Raw genomic sequence first — 19,770 nt, forward strand, 5'->3', positions numbered from 1 at the left:
CACTAATAGTAAGCTGATACGTAGATTAACCAGAACCCTTGAAGCAGTAGTGAATGAAACTATTTCCGCCTTAGGCAATTTAACAGAAGAGCAGTCTGCTATGCGGATTGTTGTGCTCCAAAATCGTCTTGTCCTTGACGTCATCCTGGCCGATAGGGGCGGAGCTTGTAGGGTCATCGGATCAAGTTGCTGCATTTTCATCCCAGAAAATTCGCCGTCAGTATATAAAGCCATAACTCGCCTTCATAAGATTGTAAGCCAGATACACCAGAGCCCAGGCACCTGGACTTGGTCCGGTTGGTTCTGGGGCGTGTTGTCAGCCTGGGGATGGAGAATCCTATCCTTCCTAGGTATTGGCTTTCTCATACTATTCAGTTGCTGCTTATGTCTACAATGTGGGCCAGCGATTTGTGGTCTGTGTGCCACCTCGTGTATCCCACATCCAAGTATTCGTTCGAGATCCCGGAAGAAGGAAGAAGAACAAATGATGCTATATGAACAGATCGATGGATTGATGAAGATCGATATCTCCTAAGGGTCCGAAGGGGACAAGGAGGGAATGAGGAAATATGAATTTTGTGATCAGTTATGTCCCCTATCGTAGACCCCAACGGCTCCATGTGCATGCTATAAGTACATGTATGTTCCCTCCTACTCCAGTTTTGAAGACGCAAATATATGTGCGTCCACCGTTAACATGTCCTCTTTCAGATCCGCCATGAATGGGTCAGATATTCCATTCCTAAGTATGAAAGGCCACCGACTTTATATGGTTCACTTTCCACATTTTACAGATTCAGGCGAGTAGGCCCGAATTCTGTCATCAAGCCTTTTCCTGCCTTCTGCTTCTGAAAGCTCCAGTCTGAGCCTGCATCTGTGACCATGAACTTTGTCCTACTCCCTGCGCGGCTAACGGTGCCTGATCCAGCCAGTTGCCTGCCAAAAACTGTATTTCACCTTCAAGATTATCTCCTTCGCTCCTCATCCGATGCATTCCTGTCTAGTAGTTTAGGTAAACATTTCTCCAGCTACCGTACAAAGGGCCAGGCCTCGCTGCCCTCATGCAAGTAATTCATAGCCCCGTTACCATGGAATATTCCTACCCCCTCGCATCTAGTGTAGACACTTAGACGCTTGTACACGCACTAACAGTCAGTATAGTCAGTATAGAATAAGATTCTATCCTAAGAGACCTCTCTTTTTGGATAACACTGTTCTTTAAACATAGGATATTAGATATGATTTGGAATTAGGTTGACATAACCCTAGACTTCTGTCTCCACATGTAGAGCTAAATGTCAAGTCCCCTTCACCCTCTAGTTGCACGTCAATCACACGTCATGCGGCTGCGCACGCATCTCTGCCAAATATTTCTGCTGACATTGCAGGATTCTTTTATGGATCCACCCACTTGTGACATCATGTTTAATGACGTTTCTTAAATTACGCCTTCTATTAGCTACGTATGCACCTTTTATCAGTTGTTACGCCTCTTGCATCTGTTTCACTGTAATGTATTTTCTATAAAACTGCTTATCTGTCAATAATGTATGCCCCTTCCTTCCTGAACTTTCGTGGTGATGGAATAGAAGGCCCACAATTCGAATTGTCTTCCTTTTATATAGGAATAAAGCCTTTTAAAACCTCTAATACCACGGATTCTGCCTCTTATATTTACTGAGTTATTCTTAATAGACTTTACCGCATAAAAAATAGTACCGGTAACGAAATATTTACCACACTTCGCTGTAGTGTGGGCCCTCAAAAAGCTCCGGCCCTATCTCTTCGGCACCCACTTCCGGGTCCAGACCGACCACCGGCCCTTGCGGTGGTTAATGCAAATGAGGGGCGAGAACCCCAAGCTACTGCGATGGTCCATCTCGCTGCAAGGGATGGACTTCTCTGTTGAACACCGGCCCGGCAATGACCACGCCAACGCCGACGGCCTGTCTCGCCTCGACGAGGAGAACCCCCAAGGAAATGGGTGACTCCCTGCCTTTGGCTGGGGGGGGGGGGGACGCCTGTTGGACCCGGCCTCGTGGCGTGGTCTTAACCCTCTTGGATTGTGCTCGTCCCCCGCACCGGCCTACACAGGCCGCCATTTCAGGCCGCCAGGGACCCCTCTTACCTTCGAGGCCCCCTTTGGATTGTACCCGTTTCCCACACCCGCCTCAGCGGCCCCCTTTTCCAGGTCACCCAGGGACCCCTCATCCCTTCGGGGTCCCCCCCATGCTTGCTCCACGCACCAGCCCACGCAGCCCGGCTCCCTCAAGCCTCGGCCCCAGCGAAGCCCCGACATCGAGGCACCAAGATCTGGCCAGGGGGCACCGCATGGCCACTTCACCACTCCCGGAGGAGGAGAGTTTCGATGGGACCCCCCACCGTCCCTCAACACCTAGGTGCGATCGTCCTCCGGCCTCCCCGGGCCTGGCGCCTCTCCCGCTGGGTGTCTGGCCTCTCCCAGCCCGGCCTCTCCGCCCCCCAGGCGCAAGGGTCCGGACATCAAAGGGCTCCAGACCTATATCTGGGGCAACCCCGCAATGGGACAGTAGTTGTATCCCGGAGTCAAGAGCCCTGCTGATGGAATCGCGGCTGACCCTACGGAGAAGAACTCTTGCTTGAGACTATATCACGAGCCCTGCTGACTGCGTCGCGGCTCCACCTTATTGAGACAAGGAACCTCACGGAACATCGGGGCCCTGCTGACGCTGTCGCGGCCCAACCTCGCTGAAACCTCCCTCGGAGCCCTGCTGACGTCGTCGCGGCTCGAGCTGAACTGAAACACCTTAAGAGCCCTGCTGACCTGGTCGCGGCTCGAACTCCACGAACTGATCGCCAGAGCCCTGCTGACGCCGTCGCGGCTCGACCACTCCGAGACCCGGAGTCCCTCCAGCTTGAGGATCAAGAACTGGGCCCAGGGTACTTTCGTACCAAGCTGCTACTAAAGACTGTCCCGCTACCCCGTCCCTACCCGAGACTTTGAGACTCTTGTGGATCCCTCGATCCCCCTTGTACATATCGATAACCGTAATTTCTTAGATGCTGATAAAGAACTGCTCGTCTTGATAAACATCCTCGAGTCCTGTGTGGTGGTGTTACTGTGCTAGTACGATATAGGAGAAGGACCTCTCCTAGGAGGCTTCTCAGCAGCGCTCGGCTACTTCATGCAGTGTGGGGGCCCCTCTGGGTGGTCTCTCCCGACTCCCCCGAGGTCCGCCTTCCAACACTCACGAATACATAAAAGCAGGTCAGGAGGTCGTGCCTTTTCATACATCGCTTCTAAAGTATGAAACGAACTTCCACAGCACATTAGACCCTTCTCACCTTTCCTTGAATTCCGCAAGAAGCTAATGACCTGGCTTCGAGTAAGTCCCCTCGAGACTAGCCTTCATACACCTGTAAAGCACCAGGATACTCTCACAGATGTTTGCACACTATAAAAATACATATAACATATCACACATATAAGAAATAGGATTGAACGTAATATTTCGAAAGCCTTTGTCATTTTGCCTTTAAATTTTGCTTTAATGACAGATTGCTGCATGAGCTATTGATCACTTAAAATTATAAATACACAAGTGATAGACACTGACGTGGGAGCATGGGTGGGCGGAACTCATGGAGTTTTCCTCCGCGGAATTCCACTGAGTTACATAAAAACTCTGCAAGATTCCGTGGAGTTCCGTTCGCCCAAGTCATTACTCCAGCAGAATAATCAGCCACTCGTGTGGTATTCAATTCTGGCTCGCCCATTGAGCTCTACCTGCTAGTATTATTAGGATGTTGTTAGGAAGATGTGCTTCTCAAGGTCACTTCATAACTTCAGGAATTAAAATTGTCTCCCGCTGACGCCATCATGCTTCTGCAATCCTCTCTTGCACTTCCGAAGACAAACAGCAACACGCCCCCCCCTTCACCAGTGTGTTCTTTAAAACGTTTTTACTCCATTTCAGTTGAAAAAGCAAACAGGGAGTACACGCATATGTGATTTGTGAAATGTTGCCACATGCGCTTTAAATCTGTACTCACCACTTCATTGAGGAAAGTGCTCCACATTGTCTGTGCTAGCCTTCGCAGCTGCCCAGCTCACCACACAGAGCGCCGGAGAGGGTTACAGCACAAAGACACACGCACACCTTCTTCACACGCGCCGGGGGACAGGAAGGACAGTACCAGGGTCCCTAGCACTAGTGCTAATGCTGTTTTCATGCGGACGTAGTTTGGAGCTCTTGGATACATCCTGCTGAGACGTCACATTTTGGGGAGTGCTCCTGCAAGCTCGAGCCGTGCTCTGTAGCCTTGAACTTCCGAGGAGGACGTCCAGATGGGTGGCAGCTCTGTCAGTGAGCCAAGAGTTGAGAGCCCGTGGGAGGCCCCATGCCATGACTCGCTGCATGACTTTCAGGCAGGAAGCAATCCTCTTACTCCCCAATTAGGCTAATTGCTACCGGGCGAGCTAAGAGTTAAAACTTCGCTCATTGAATGAGCAAGGTTTTAACTCTTTACTCGCTGAGTTTCCCGTCAGAGGCCAACACATGTTTTTCATGTTCAAACAAGTGTTTAAAAGCCGTGCTGATTAATTAATTCTGCCAACAGAGCAGCAGAATTTATTAGTAATTCCGCTTTACAATAGTAATGCAAAATTACTAAATTCCTCCAATTCCTCCTGCGGGATTAAAAATTCCGCCCATCCCTAGGAATTAAAAAGTTTGTACATTCTGGCATCTTGGTTCTTTAATATCTGGCAGTGGATGAACTTCCTCATAATTAAGATTATATTTTACAGTCAAAATGTTCTTGTAGAAAAAACATGCTACAGATTTCACTCTTTCAGTTATCATAAGGATGAAGTACTCTTCTAGCTGCTCTTTGGTAGTTGGATGTTACAGTTGCTTACTCTATTTGATCTATTTTTTTATAGTGTTAGTGCATGTAGATCTAATTGCATTTAGTTACTTTTTTTTACTTGAGATTAGCCATAGCATGGACAGTAGATTTCTGCCTTTTTTGTTTTGCCCACTGTGCTACACTAAGCCAACTGGGCTTTTTCAAAGAAAGTGTAATCGCTAACATGGCCACAACAGTGTAAAACCACAACAGGGACAGTATGATTTTTTTTAGAGGTGGTTACACTGTTACAGCCTTTTGACAAAGGCTATTGTGAACATGGTGGGGGGAAAACACCTTTTTATCCCAGAAGACAGCAAGAATCCTTAATTCATTCACAGAGTTCACATAATATAATTTTCGCTTTGCAGAGTGGTTGAAAGATTACTACTTTAAGTTCCATGATGAAAATATATGCAGCTCAGACCTGAGAAGATGTCAGTATTACTTGTCTCTGCTGTATCTTTGCTGGTCAGCTTGTAGGTATGCTTGTTGGTTTCCCATACGGAGTACAAGCATATGGTTTCTCTTGTGTGTATTCGTTGATGACTAGTGACAAGTGTTGGGGAAATTTCCTCCAACACGTACTTCATAAGTATGGTTTTTGTCTTGTGGGTATTCATTTATGTTCACGCAAAACAGATTTTTATTTAAATCTTTTCCCACAATCAGTACATATGTACAGTTCTTCTCCTGTGTATACTCTGATGTCGGAGCAACTATGATGCATCTGCAAACCTTTCCCCACATTCAGGACATTGGTATTGTTTCTCTTCTGTGTGTATTGTTCAATGACTATGAAGTTTTGCAGATTCTCTAAAACTTTTCCCTCACTCAGTACAAGCATATGGTTTCTCTCCCGTATGTGTTGGCTGGTGACTGGTTTCCTGTTCTCTCACAAACACCTCTGACTCTTATGATAAGGTATGAGCCCCCATCTGTTTTACTTTGGATGATGTCCAAAATGCTATTTTTGTGCTCCACGCTAATAAGGCTCCTGCACTGATGGGGTTCTTCTTGACTTTTATAAGGCAATTATAGACTTTTGGGCTCCTCTTTCAACTTTATATTTAAATTCAGTTGTGAAAATGTGTATCCCTGAAGCGTGGTCTTCTCTTATCGTCCCTGTTTTTAAGAAAGGCAATTGCCAAGACCCTAAGTGTTATTGGCCCATTTCACTAAATAGTTCTTCAGCCAGGATTGTAGGCCCTGTTTTATTTAATAGACTAGTGGATTGGGCCATGGAACAAAATGTCTTATCGGATACTCAGTACTGGTTTTGTCAGGGCCTTGGTACTCAACAGTTTCTTAATCTATATATGCCTTTTGCCAAATACACTGTTGCTAAAAAAGGGGTTTTAGATGGCACATTTATGGATCTTAACACAGCCTTTGACAAGATCAACAGGACGAAGCTAAGGTCCATCATACTGGAGATGGGGGCTGACCCTCAGTCTTTTTTTGCGCAACCTACATTTTAACTTGTCAGCCTCAGTGAGATTTGGTGATGGGGGTGAATGCACAGAGCAGTGTAAGTTAAAACGGGGATGTTCGTAAAGGCTGTATACTGGCCCCATTTTTGTTTACATTATATATCAACATCCTCGAGAAGTCATTGTTAGAAGCTGGTGGAGACTTGCCCAAAATTGGTTCTCATCTGACCCCTATACTGCTTTATGCAGACTATGCTGTTCTTGTATCTTGTACTGCCTTCGGTTTAGAGGTTTCGCTCAACTGCTTCATGGAATTCATGGATAGCCTAGATTTCAGTACCAATTTCTCTAAGTCCCATTTTATGGTGATTGGTCTGCAAACTACTAAGTTTAGATAATACTGTAATAAAGGCAAACCCCTTAATTGAGTTGCGTTATTCCCTTATTTGAGAGTTATGTTTGACTCTTCTTTATCTTGGGCACCCTTGGTGATGGCCAGTGGGCACCCTTGGTGATGGCCAGAGGACATCTGTTCTATGGGAGTACTGCATTTGTGTTCAGGTTTGCTTCTAGGTTGGGTCACAAGTCAATCAAGGTCATGAGTGATATCTATAGAGCTAAATGCGTAGCGATGACATCTAGGGGTATACTAATGTGTCCCACTGCAAATTCTCGAAAATAAGTTTAAGAATTATTTTCTCTCTCTCCGAAAGTATATCCTCCATGATTATCCACGACAAACTAGGGATTGACAATCTAGAGGACATACTGATGGCTTGGTCCTTACTCTTCTGGATCTTGGTGTGGGTTCGCACTGCTAGGCACTTAATCATTTCATATTAAGGGACTGTCTGGCGCTTGATAGAGCATCCAGCATTCTATGGCTCAGCTATATTAAGGCTTGTTTTATTAAGCTGGGTCACCCTGAATTGTTTAATCATCCTGTGTCCTTAGTCACAGAGGATTACTCTTGGACTAAGAGCTTTTGCGAATTGGAGAGCCAGAGAAAGAGCAGTATTGGCTTAGGATAAACCGTCTGTAAGAGATTACTTACCACTTCATGCCACTTTGTCAATCGAACCGTATCTCTCTTATAACATATCAGGGGTTTGTAAAGTGCACTACTCACCCGTCAGGGTCTCAAGGCGCGGGGGGTATGCGGCTCTGTTGAGGTCATTCGAAGAGCCAGGTATTGAGGTCTTTCCTGAATTGGTGCAGTGTCAGGCTTCACGAGAGGTGAAGGGGGGAGATCTTTCCAGATCATGGCTGCGAGGTATGAGAAGGACCTTCCCCCCACTCTGTTCCTGTAGAAGCGTGAGATGGTGGCTAGGGAGAGGTCGGCTGAGCGGAGGTTTCTCTTGAGAGCATAGAAGGAGAGGAGGTTGTTGAGGTATTTAGGTCCGATGTCGTGGAGAGCCTTCTAACCATGCATGAGCAGCTTGAAAGTTATTCTTCTTTTGACGGGGAGCCAGTCCAGGACAGATGCACTTTATTATGTTTTGCACTTTTTACAAAAGCTTAAGACCGTCTTTTATTACTCCATTGTTTTTTGATAAGCACTTTATAGAAGTCCGACCTGCACTTTTTAATTTAATTTTATTACCAGAGGTGTTTACCTGCTTTAATATTGCCATCTTTTTATCTGGTGCGGTTGGTCTGAGAAAGATTTTATTTACCATTATATGTCATCTGATTCTCTCGGTTGTAACTATTGTACTAATCTGTATTTTATCTGAGCATGTTTTAATTGGTATTTCTTGTGTGTTCTTTTATGATTTTCTCAATGAAACCGAATAGACTGTTGATTGATTAACTGATCGAGGATGATATCTGGTTAAATCTCTTTTTACACCCCACGCATTTATATGGTTTTTCTGTGTGTATTCGCTCATGTTATCTCAAAACTGATTTATAATTTAATCTCTACCTACACACAGAGCATTGGTGCAATTGTTTTTCTGTGTGTATTCCTGATGCCTGTGCAGTGTTAAAGAGTCTAAAACTCTTCTCACATTCGATACATGGAAGTGGTTTCTCTCCAGTGTGGATTGTTTGGTAACTGCGCAGATATGATGAGCTTGTGTGACTCTTGCCACAAACATTACACATATAGGATTTCTCTCCTGTGTGTACACGTCAGTGGCGGGGCAGTATTGGAACATGTTCTGAAACACATGTTACACTAACTGCATGAGTGCAAATTCTCTCCTGTGTGGACTTGTTGGTGGCTACGCAGCGAAGATGCAACTCTGAAACACTTACCACACTCAGTACATATGAATGTTTTTTTTTCTCCTGGGTGCGTTTCCTGATGACTGTGCAGGTGTGTTAAGTCTCTAAAACGTTTGTTGGATTCAGTACATAGTGCCACATTCAGTACATAGATATGTTTTTTAACCCATATGTATTCTTTTATGAATGTGCAGGTATGATGAGCTTGCAAAACATTTCTCACATATAGTACAGGGATATGGTTCCCTTCCTAAGTGTAATTGTTGGTAGCAGTAAGTTCTGAAACACTTCTCACACTCAGTACATGAGTATGGCTTCTTTTCTGAGTGTGTTCCTTGGTGTGTGTCCAGTGATGGAGATCGCCTGAATCTGTTGACATCTTCAGCATATGGTCTTGACTTTTCATCAGTGTTAATTAGCAGTTTTCTTCTTCTGGTTGGTAACATGTTAAAATCTTTCCAATTATCACTAGATTTTGCAGCAATCTTTCCAGGGCGAGTATGCTGATGCTCAATGGCTGATGATTTGCTGAATCTCTTATTGAGGTTGTTACCTACATGTGTTCTTTCTTCTTGGTAAATTTCCTTTGAAATGAAGTTTGACGATTTGCCAGCTCAACAGCTGCATGTACGGGGCTGATGAGTTCTGTTTCCACCAGAGGTTGTTTGTTCACCTTGCACATTGCTGGTTTTCTTCCTGCTGTTTTCAATTGACACAGAGCACTGGGAAATACATTTTCTGTCATTTACTGAGAATAGCTGTTTTTGGCTGTAGTTCCAGTATTGTGTGTATAGTCTTCATCCTTAAATTCCCTTATGCACCCATTACCTGTTGGATAGTAGGATCACAGAAAGATTACATGAGATAATGAAAGGCTGAGCAGTATGTGTTATTAAGGATATTTGTGCACTGGAGAAAAATAAGTACTAATAAAGGTTTTGAAATAACAAGACTGATTGGACTTCATTACTTGGCGCACCACCATTCGCTTTATTGAGATAATGAAAATGTAATTATTAATGGGCTATATATTTTGGAGTGAAGCACATTTTGGAAATGCTGCCTCTTTCAAGACCGTAACAGTTGCTGATGGAATTCTCATATCATTCAACAATCAACTAGCTGAAAACTGCAAGTATAAACTTTTTTTAGTTTTGTGATGTTAGTTTTTAAATCACAGACTCTACCCTACAAATGAAAATCAAACACAGTTGGTCCTATGGTATGTTAATGGTTTTTGTAAAGTGCTATTACACTACTGAAAGGGTCTCATAAAACTATAGAAAACCAAAGAAGAAATGGAACATATGACTACGGACTTAAAAGACAGGTAAAGAGTTACAAAAGGAGCAGCCTGAACAGTGTTTTATTAGCCTGACTTATGGCTCAAAGAAAGGGTGGCACAATAAGTAAGTTTTGAAAAACGGATCTTTGGTGACGCATGAGGAACTCAACTCTGTGGTTGGGCTGAAACAATAATTATTCTTTTTCACGAACAAATTGGCAGCTAGCTTGAACAGTGCTTTTCTGAAGAAATTGTCTCTTTCTGGAACAGCTGAACGAGATGTCTCACTAATCCAGAAACCTCTTGGAAACCAGCATTGGTCAGAGGAAGGTCTAACCGAGTTCTAGCTAGTTAGAAATCATATTGAGAAACTCCTATAAAGGTGTTTGGAAGTTATTTAAACAGTTTTATGGCTCAATATGGCAGCAATGTAATTTACGCAAACTACTGTTCATGGTGAGGTCCTGAATTCTCACTGGACAGAGAATTCAGAAAGCCTACATGGTTCATTCTTGTCTCCTGTCACCTTGAACCTTTACATGGAGCCCCTTGGAGCTCTACTCGCTGATAAAAGCATCAACATTTACAAATATACTGACGATACACTGGTCTCCTCTGCTCTAGACAGTCAATACCTCAAAAATTGTCACCACCTTCTCCATATCTGGATGCCCAGCGCCTACCTGAAGCTCAGCCCCACCAAGACAGAATTCCTGTTATTTGGTAAGAACAACAAGAAACAACCAGTGCAAACCTGGCTCAATGACATGAACCTTAATGACTCTAAACCTAACTTCATCCTGGACGCAAAGCGCATCCTCAAGTGACATGTTGCCAAGAAAGCAAAGCCAACCTGGCATCAGTACTATATACTAAAGACAGTGAAATTGTATCTCCCAGAAAGAGACTTAAGAACATCTACTCCAGCCCTCGTACTCTTGCATCTTAATGATATCTGGCTGACAAGCTTGCTTGTGGCTCTCAGCACATCCACAGCCAGGACACAATCAGACTGCAGGCAAAGCTGTATCTTTTCCATCAATGCACACCGTATCTAGAACAACATACCTGTATCTATCATGATAGCCCCATATCCTGCTCCAATTTAGGAAAGAGCTGATACACACTCCTTTTAATAACACTTCACCATGATGCAGTAACAGTCCATGCCTCGTTACTTTTCAATCAACTGTGGATTCTTTTAGTGCATATCACTTGGCCTCAAGTCTATCTACACTCCTTCAGTGGTGAGGATGCTTGACTACTGCTAACTCTTCGTCATCTGTAGGGAGAAGTGACAGGCAGCTTGTTACGCTACAGACCCACCAGAGTTCTCCACCTCGAACATTTCATGCAGTTGCATTGGTGTAACAACCATTCCCTCCTGTGGCCCAGCTAAAGTTTTTCTTGTCAGAACCCCTCTTTGTCCCAGTGTTCCTAATAGTACAACCACTCTAAAGCCCCCTCCTAGTGCTGGCTTAACATGATGATTCTGACAAAAGTAGATATTAAATACTAGTTACAAGAAGTTTCCTCCAGACTATATCCATTTTAGTCAAATCTGTTCGATGCCTATATAACCCCACTTGCCAGCATCATCCACTCCCATTGAATCAACATCATATCCTTCGCTGAAGAAGCACAGTTCATACTCTCCCTCTACAACAAGACGCCATACACCCAGACCAATTTCTTCACCTGCATGACTGAAGTCACCAGATGGATGAAAACCAATTGCCTCAAGCTCAACACAGACAAGACAAAAGTAGTAATCTTTTGCAAAGACATCTCACCATGGGACTCTATCTGGTGGCCTGCTGAACTCAGACCCACGCCCCTTCCAGCAACCAATGCGAAGAACTTCAGAATAGTAATTGCCAATAAACTCTCCATGACCGGTCAAGTGAATGCAGTGTCCGTCTCCTACTTCCACACAGTCAAGAACATCTTCAAATGGCGCTCTCTCCACACTTGCAGAACTGTCACCCAAGATGGACTTTGGCAAGGCACTCTAAACAGGAATCAATGCTCCACTGTCCAGAGAACTTCAGACCGTACAAAACTCAGCCACTGGGCTCACCTTCAACCACTCACCCTACACTCACATCACACTGCACCTAAAGGAGCTTCCCTGGCTCCCAATCCACAAACGAGCACTCTTCTAACTCCCCACACACAGATATTAAGAATTATACAACATTGGCCCCACATACCTCAACAACTGCATAAACTCCCACAAACCTACCAGACACCACTGCTCAGCCAGACTCATACTAGAACACAAGACCTGCATACGCAGAACCAGATCTGGTGGTTGTGCCTTCTACCTCACTCCTAAAACCTGGGAACGACCTGCCCCTGCACATCAGAGCCACCTCCTCAGTTCTTGATTTCTGCAAAAAAGTGAAGCCTTGCTCTTCACCTATCCCCAACTGTGGTTCGGTGCATGCAGCACATGCTTCAGCTCCAGAATACCCTCCTGTGCAAGTTGTGCACAATGAAATTATGCACAACATAACTAACAGTATAAGATGCTTATATTATGTTTTGGGTCTAAGATTGCAGACACTGTATAACAATCCATATTCTAATATGATCGACATACATTGAGAAGGAAGTGGAGTACTGAATTATGGTTGCTTTAGGAGTGACCAATGAGTATCTACAACAAGAAAACCCTATATGCCCACGGGACACGTGTAAATGTGTATATACATCAAAAGAAATGTCACATGGGACTCATTCAAAAGGAAGGAGCCCTCATCCATGGGTTAGAGGGCTCTATCTTATTTTTAACACAATTCCAATTCAACTTGATTGTGTGGAAACATTAATATAAAAAACAATATAGAAGACCGTACTGGACAAAGTAAGATTTTCAGTCAAAAAAGCATTGAATTCATACATATACAGCCTGGTGCGAAATATGTGAATATAGTGCAGGCAAGGCAGTGTTCACAAGGTGATCATATTAATGAAATGGCGATTTATAAAGCGCGAAACAATCACCCGAGGGTGTCTAGGCGCTTACTCTTTGACTAGGAAATACACAGATCTCAATGATTATACAGCCAGGTCTTTAATGCCTTCCTGAACACCAACAGATTGTTCTCATGCTTTAAATAAGACGGGAGTGAATTCCACAACCTAGCAGCACCTACCAGAAAACATCTCCCTCCCCAAGAGCATCTTTTTACCTTGGGGACAACCAGATCATTGGACAAGGAGGAGCGAAGACTTCGTGCTGGGATATAGCGTATCCGATTCTGTTTTAGGAAACCTGGTCCTATATCATGGATGGATTTAAAAACAATACAGAGGGCCTTAAACTCTATACGTTTCTTTATTGGCATCCAGTGGAGATCTTTCAATGCCGAAGAAACTGATTTATACTTCGGGATGTTCAATAAAAGCCTGGCCGCGGCATTTTGAACAACCTGAAGTTTGGCCAAACATTTTATACGAAGATTAATAAAGAGCCCATTGCAATAATCGGCTCTCGAAAGAACAAGTGCAGAGACCACCAACTTACGAAGCTCGGCTGGAATGAAAGGAAGAACTTTTCGCAGGATTTGTAATGTATGAAAAGAAGAATAAGTAACCTGATTAACATGATACTCAAAGGACAAAGTGGTGTCAAAAGTGACTCCCAAATTCTTACCCTTGGTCACTGGTTTAGGAAGTGGACCCAGCTCTAGGGGCCAGAGATCTGGTGACCAAAAATTAGCATGCGCCCTAAACAGTAGAACCTCTGTCTTACTAGAGTTCAGCTTTAGATAATTAGAAGCCATCCATTTCCCTACCTGACGTAGGCAAGAATGGAAACGCTTCACAGTGTCAGTGGGAGATCCGGACACTGAAACAATAATCTGCGTGTCATCCGCATAGGAGACAGCAGAGAACCCCAGAGATCTAATAAGTTTTGCCAAGGGTGCAACATAAACATTAAAAAGTGTGGGGCTCAAGGATTATCCCTGCGGAACCCCGCAGGGTAGTGTAAAATTTGGTGACCTAAAATTATCTAAGGCCACAAACTGCTCTCTATCAGATAGAAATGACTTAAGTAGCATAAGAGCCTTCCCTTTGACCCCGATCCCCCACAAAACTTCCAAGAGTTTCTGATGGTTTACGGTGTCAAAAGCCACTGAGAGGTCTAGCAGCGCAAGTGCTGCATTGCCCCCCCCCGGTCGACAGTTTGCCTAATCATTTCCGAGGCTGTGATTAGGGACGATTCTGTGCTATGATGTTTACGAAATCCAAATTGAGTGTCATCAAGAAAATTGTTCCTATCAATATATTCTGATAGGCTGTTATTAATTACTTTCACCGCTATTTTAGCCGGTAAAGGAAGCCTAGATATTGGACGATAGTTCTTCGGGTCGGTAACGTCTAAATTTGATTTTTTTAGAAGAGGGAGCACAGAGGCCAACTTCCAGCAAGTGGGGAAAATGCCAGATGAAAACATTGCGTTAAAAATAGGCATCAAATAAGATGCGGAAATCTCCGGCAAAAGATGAAAACATTTCGGTGGGCATGGGTCCAGAGGAGAGCCTGATTTAACTGATTCTATCAATTTTATTGTTGCTTCCAATGACAAAGAACCGAACATAGATAACTCAGAGGTATTTTTGCTATAACCGCCCACCGCACAAATACCTGTCTCAGTGTAGGTAGTCTTAGTTTTAGCTCAGTCTGCTGACAATGTCGTTAGTTCATGCGTTGTCGCTTCAGCAAGGCTATGATAGACCCCCTTAACTTTCTCTTGAAAGTGAATGGCCACTCTATCGCAGAATAGCTGGGTTTTCGGAGACTCAGTGGCCACAACACATTTGGCTAATCTTTTAACTGTTGAGAAAAGCTCTTTAGACAAATTTTTTGCTGTCAATATCGCCGTAGTATAAAACCTCGTTTTTTCTTTACTAATAGGAGCTTCATACTCCATTACGCTATATCCACCTCCTTTCCAAACGACGACATTTTTGTTTTTGGATCCTGAGTTGCTCAGTGTACCATGGTTCAGAGAGCCTTGACCTATGGCTTGAGATTCACTTAGCCAGCAGACTATGATCGATTGACTTCCTTAACCCTTCCTCAAATGCTGCTACGACTTTATTAGGGTCGTCTTGAGGTTGTGGGATATTTTTAGCCAAAACATTTTGAAACAAATCCACATTTAGTTTATTCCAAGGGCGGACCAATCTCCGCTGTCTGTTTATTCTATTCTTTGAATGAGACTTTTGAACTGGGAAGGAAAACATGACAGCATTATGGTCCGACCAGACAATTGGTAAAGGTGGAAAACATTCCAAAAAATCATTATTTGAAAAAATACCATCCAGCAAATGCCCTGCCAAATGTGTGTCCCCGGATACCTAGGGGGTCCTCCAGGTGGACATTAAAATCGCCCAAAAGAGTGAAGTCTCGTGATTGAGCCAGGGTATCTAGAGACAGACCAATGTCCGTTAAAAAACTAGCCCGTGTGCCTGGATGCCGGTAACACAACAGGCCATTGAAGGTATGACGACTATCAATCAACAATTTAAAAAGTAAGGACTCCAAATGGGGGTCATTATGTTGGGAAGTAAAAACTCCTTTCCAGGTACAGGAAAACAGAACTGCCAGACCTCCCCCTCAATTGCCCACTCGGTCCTGCCTATGGAATATATACCCAGGAGGGATTGCCATTGCTAAATCTGGGTCAGAAGAAACGTCTCCACAAGTCTCTGTAATGAATGATACATCAATACCATGCACCTCAATGAATAGGGCAAATTCAGATGCATGTTTACACAGGGAGCGTGCATTAATCAAACATCCTAATATAGGCACAGTGTCGGTTTACCCAGTGAGCGTTTGTTTAAAGTTTGCTGAGGCCTGGGAGCAATTTGGACTACTCGAAGTGAAACCGCAAACTTGACAAATAAAATGGTTGATACAATCCTGTGTATTTATATCAGAAAGTGCATCGCACCTACCATAGTCGTTCAGCGCTCGTAACTGTTCCCTGTTATACATAATCCTAGAGACAGAGACACGGGTGGGATTCACACCGGCAGCATCTTCGGCCCTAGGCATGGGCCGGGCGCAGACGGGCTTGCCTTTGGTGCGCCCGCGGCGCGCCCGCTGTGAGGCGACATTTAAATCCCCCCGGTGTACCATTGAGGTGGGAAGGACACCCTACCAACTTCCGGCCCAGGCAGATGTCCCAAAAGCCAGGCGGAAGCAAAAATCAACAGTACAGCAGCGCGAATAACCCCACAACACCAAAAGGCTGCCCTAGTGGAATCAAGCTGCCTACACGCAGCGCGGATTAACCCCCCCTGAAAATTCCCAACAGATCATTAAAAAGAGATTCGTTATTTTTTTTTACGTTTTTCCCCCTTTTTTTTAAAAAAGTAACAGAAATAAAACAAGAGAGCAATAAATACAGTGGTTCGCTGGATTGGCGTCCTAGTCGCCCGAAACCTAATTAACAGTACAATCACGTAAATACAATCACTCATAAATTTGAAAGATCTAAACCAGTTTGTAGTGTACAGACCATTTCAAATTGGAGACCGTGGAATCCGTGAGAGATATACTTTTGTTGGGCGATTAGATGATGAGATTAAACCTGAAGAATGCATATCAAATGATCACTCCCCATCTATCAACAACACAAGAAGTATCTACAGTTTTAATAGTGGAGAATCAGACATACAGGTTCAAGACCCTGCCATTTCTGTATTTCCTCAGTGACATGGTGCTTTACAAAGATACTGAAACCAGTTGCAGCCTCCCGAATGTAGAGAGGTTTAAGAATGGTTGTTTTTCTGGACAACAATTTTCATGGGACAAGACAAACATCTAATATTATCATAGGTTTTAAGAAAAGCGGATTTGGTGCCTTTAAGAACTATGGATTTCTTCGTTTTTGGTAGACTCTGAGAAAGGTGTGTTAAGACTCCTGGAGGTGAAATAAAAGGCCCTCAGGAAAAAAACGGAGGAATATGTTAAAATGTTCACTAATATCTCTCAGACCCCTAGCAAGAATAATGGGTATTTTGGCATCTTCGATTAAGACAATATTCCCAGGTCTGTTACATTACAGGGCACTTCAGGGACTGAACAAAAAATACATAAATACTGGTTTGACCTACTCCCAACATATTCCCCTTGATGCAGAACTGAGGGAAGAAATAGAATGGTAGATAGATCACCTGCAGGCTTGGAACGGTCATGCCATGTTCCCTACATCCCCAGACATAAAGCTAGAATGAGATGCCAGTCTTCGGGGATGAGGTGCAAGGTGTGGCACCATCCGTACTGTAGAGGATGGTCAGAGAAAAAGCCATCATTGTACATAAACTGTTTAGAGTTTCTTGTAGGCTCTTTTGCAATTTAAAGCTTGGCGAAAGAAAGAGCAAGGTGTGCAATTCTGTTGTATATGGACAATCTGACTGTGATCCGATATGTAAACTAACTAGGGCGTACGAAATTGAGACAAATGGCAGTTAGATGTCTCAAATTCTCAGGCAATTTCAGGTGATATGGGGGCCTTTCAGAATATATCTATAGACTTCCAGTTTAACAGTGCAATTAGCCATTTTTTCAGTGGAATGCTGGTTATGGAATCTCTGGTTAGGGATGAATGTCTTCAGGAGTGGTAAGGAGGGATTAAGTATATTTTCTCTCCGTTCACAATGATCTCCAGACGTCTGGCTCAGATTCACTGACAGCAGGCGAAGGTGGTACTGATCACTCCACTCTGGAGGACCCAGTCTTGGCATCCAGTCCTACTGGAATTATTGGTGAATTATCAATTTCTGCTCCAATTTGAAGAGTCTACATGGGCAGCTCCACAGTCTAGCTCTGAGGGGCAAGTTGCAACTGGTAGCATGGAACCTTTCAGGGCAATTACAGACATGCCAAGACTTTCAGAAGCCGCTTCAAGATATATTAAAGGATCACGGGCCCAGGGCACGCTCGGAACATGTAAGTCTATATGGGAGTCTTAGTGTAGCTGGTGTTTGGGAAAGAGAGAAGATCCCATTTGAGGGGATGTAGGTGGTATTTTAAAATTCTTAGCTGCTTTAGCAACTGGTCAGATGTCCTACAGGACCATTAAGGCTGAGGAAAGGGGTTAGGTTTATGAATCTTCCTAAACCCAAGAACACTTTCATGGGGGGTGGAAGTAAGGTTATACATTTATTCAAATCCTGGGTGGATAGTGAGGAATTATCACTCAGGCTTCTGTCTGCTAAACTGGTAATGCTTTTTGTGCTTGGTCTCTGTTAGGAGAGTATTTTATGTTAGAACTTTGGATACTCAGGGAATGAGTTTTTCTCCTAATAGCGTACATTTTAATATTATGAGACATGAAATGTTCATCTACATATGCTTTCTTTCCAAGTTTTCCTTAACACCCTAAATGGTGTCTGTCACCTCAATGGATCTGCTAAGGATGTGAGAACACAAATCCCTCAATTACTAATAGCCTTGCGTAGGCGCTTTACTTCTGTGTCTTCCACCGCACAGATTAGGTGGGTAAATACAGTATGTATTTAGCCAGGTGGATCTAGATCCCACTGATCAAGAGGAGTGATGGCATCCAAAGCATTTTGTGGAGGAGCAAAACTGTAGGATATCCTCAAAGCAGCAGACTGGTCTAGAGTTTCAATGTTTAGAACTTGCTATCATAAGCCAGTTGATCATGATGCATTCGTCATAGTGGATATGCTTTGAACATGCATTAATAAGTGCATCCTGTCCTGTAATAAAACTGCAGACTCTTCTAGCCATACAGACAGACAAATCTTGCATTCTTCTTTTTTTTTTTTATAATTCTTTTTATTGAAACAAGCATCGGTTCATATAAGCAATACAGAGAGCACCATAAATGAAGTAAACAATAATGGCGTGTGGAAGACAGGGATTACATTACAACACATGATGGGAACATCACGGGGGGGGGGGCATATGGTTCAGGGTATTCAGGCGGCGCACAGATCTCACCCCGATAACTAATCCAAGGGCTCCAGACACATGCCCACTTTTTGGGGCAACTCCTAGCGACATATGTCATCTTCCCCCTAAACATACACCAGTTGCGATCTCTCTCCCAGGCCTCTAACGTGGGTGGTGTAGCCGCACCCCACAACTGTGCAATGTTTTCTTTTCACTATCATGAACCCCAGGGTGGCGCATTGTGTCTGGTGAATGTTAAGACCTGTGGGTTCCCAGATATTGAGGAGGTAACGTCTTGCCTCCGGTGTAAGACGGGTATGTAGTACTGTGAATATTACCTTGTGTACCTTGTGCCAAAAAACGCTCACAAATTAGCATTACCATATGATGTTTTAAAAGGTTCCTAGCTGGCCGCACCCTCTCCTGCAGTCCCCATTAACAGTGACTCCCATGTGGATCAAGCGCAGCCCGGTGATGTACACACGGTGGAGGATTTTCAGTTGCACCAGTCTGAGGCGCGGCGGAATGGTGACAACCCTACGAGATGACACTGCCACCTGCCAATCTTCATCATCGATCTCGACCCCGTCTTCCGTCCACTTCTCCCTCAACACCTGGAGGGGGTCGGTCATGTTATTTATTAGTTTTTTATATATTAGGGAAATCGTCTTTTCGGGGAGGTGGCCATCCAGGATTCTGTCCTCTAAGGGTGAGGCCTCGGGAGGGATCGCGCCCACCAGAAAAAGCGTTCATAGTGAATGGCTGATTTGGGCATAGCGGAAGTATTCCGTTGCTGCTAGTTCATATTCGACCTGTAGTGTGTTGAAGGATTTGACCCTCCCTTCCCCCCAGAGGTCTTAATTTGCGTGATGCCAATGAGGTCCCATCTGTCAAAGCCTTTTGTTCTCGAAAGGCTGCCCAACGACTCAGAATCCCAAAGGGGGGTCGCCAACGTTAGTTTACGTCCCCACCCAAAAGAGTTGT

At 44.1% G+C, this 19,770-nt stretch overlaps 1 long non-coding RNA gene across 1 annotated transcript in view; it reads right to left on the reverse strand.

Moving 5' to 3' along the window:
- Positions 1-4,722: 4,722 nt before the first annotated feature.
- Positions 4,723-19,770, reverse strand: part of LOC146816495 (uncharacterized) — a 58,845-nt gene continuing 43,797 nt past the window's right edge. The window contains exon 2 of the long non-coding RNA XR_014962915.1: positions 4,723-9,383. This is a non-coding gene — a long non-coding RNA (uncharacterized LOC146816495). The remainder of the gene's footprint in view (positions 9,384-19,770) is intronic.

This window comes from Triturus cristatus, chromosome 6 (genome assembly GCF_964204655.1).
Source record: "Triturus cristatus chromosome 6, aTriCri1.1, whole genome shotgun sequence".
Lineage (NCBI taxonomy): Eukaryota > Metazoa > Chordata > Amphibia > Caudata > Salamandridae > Triturus > Triturus cristatus.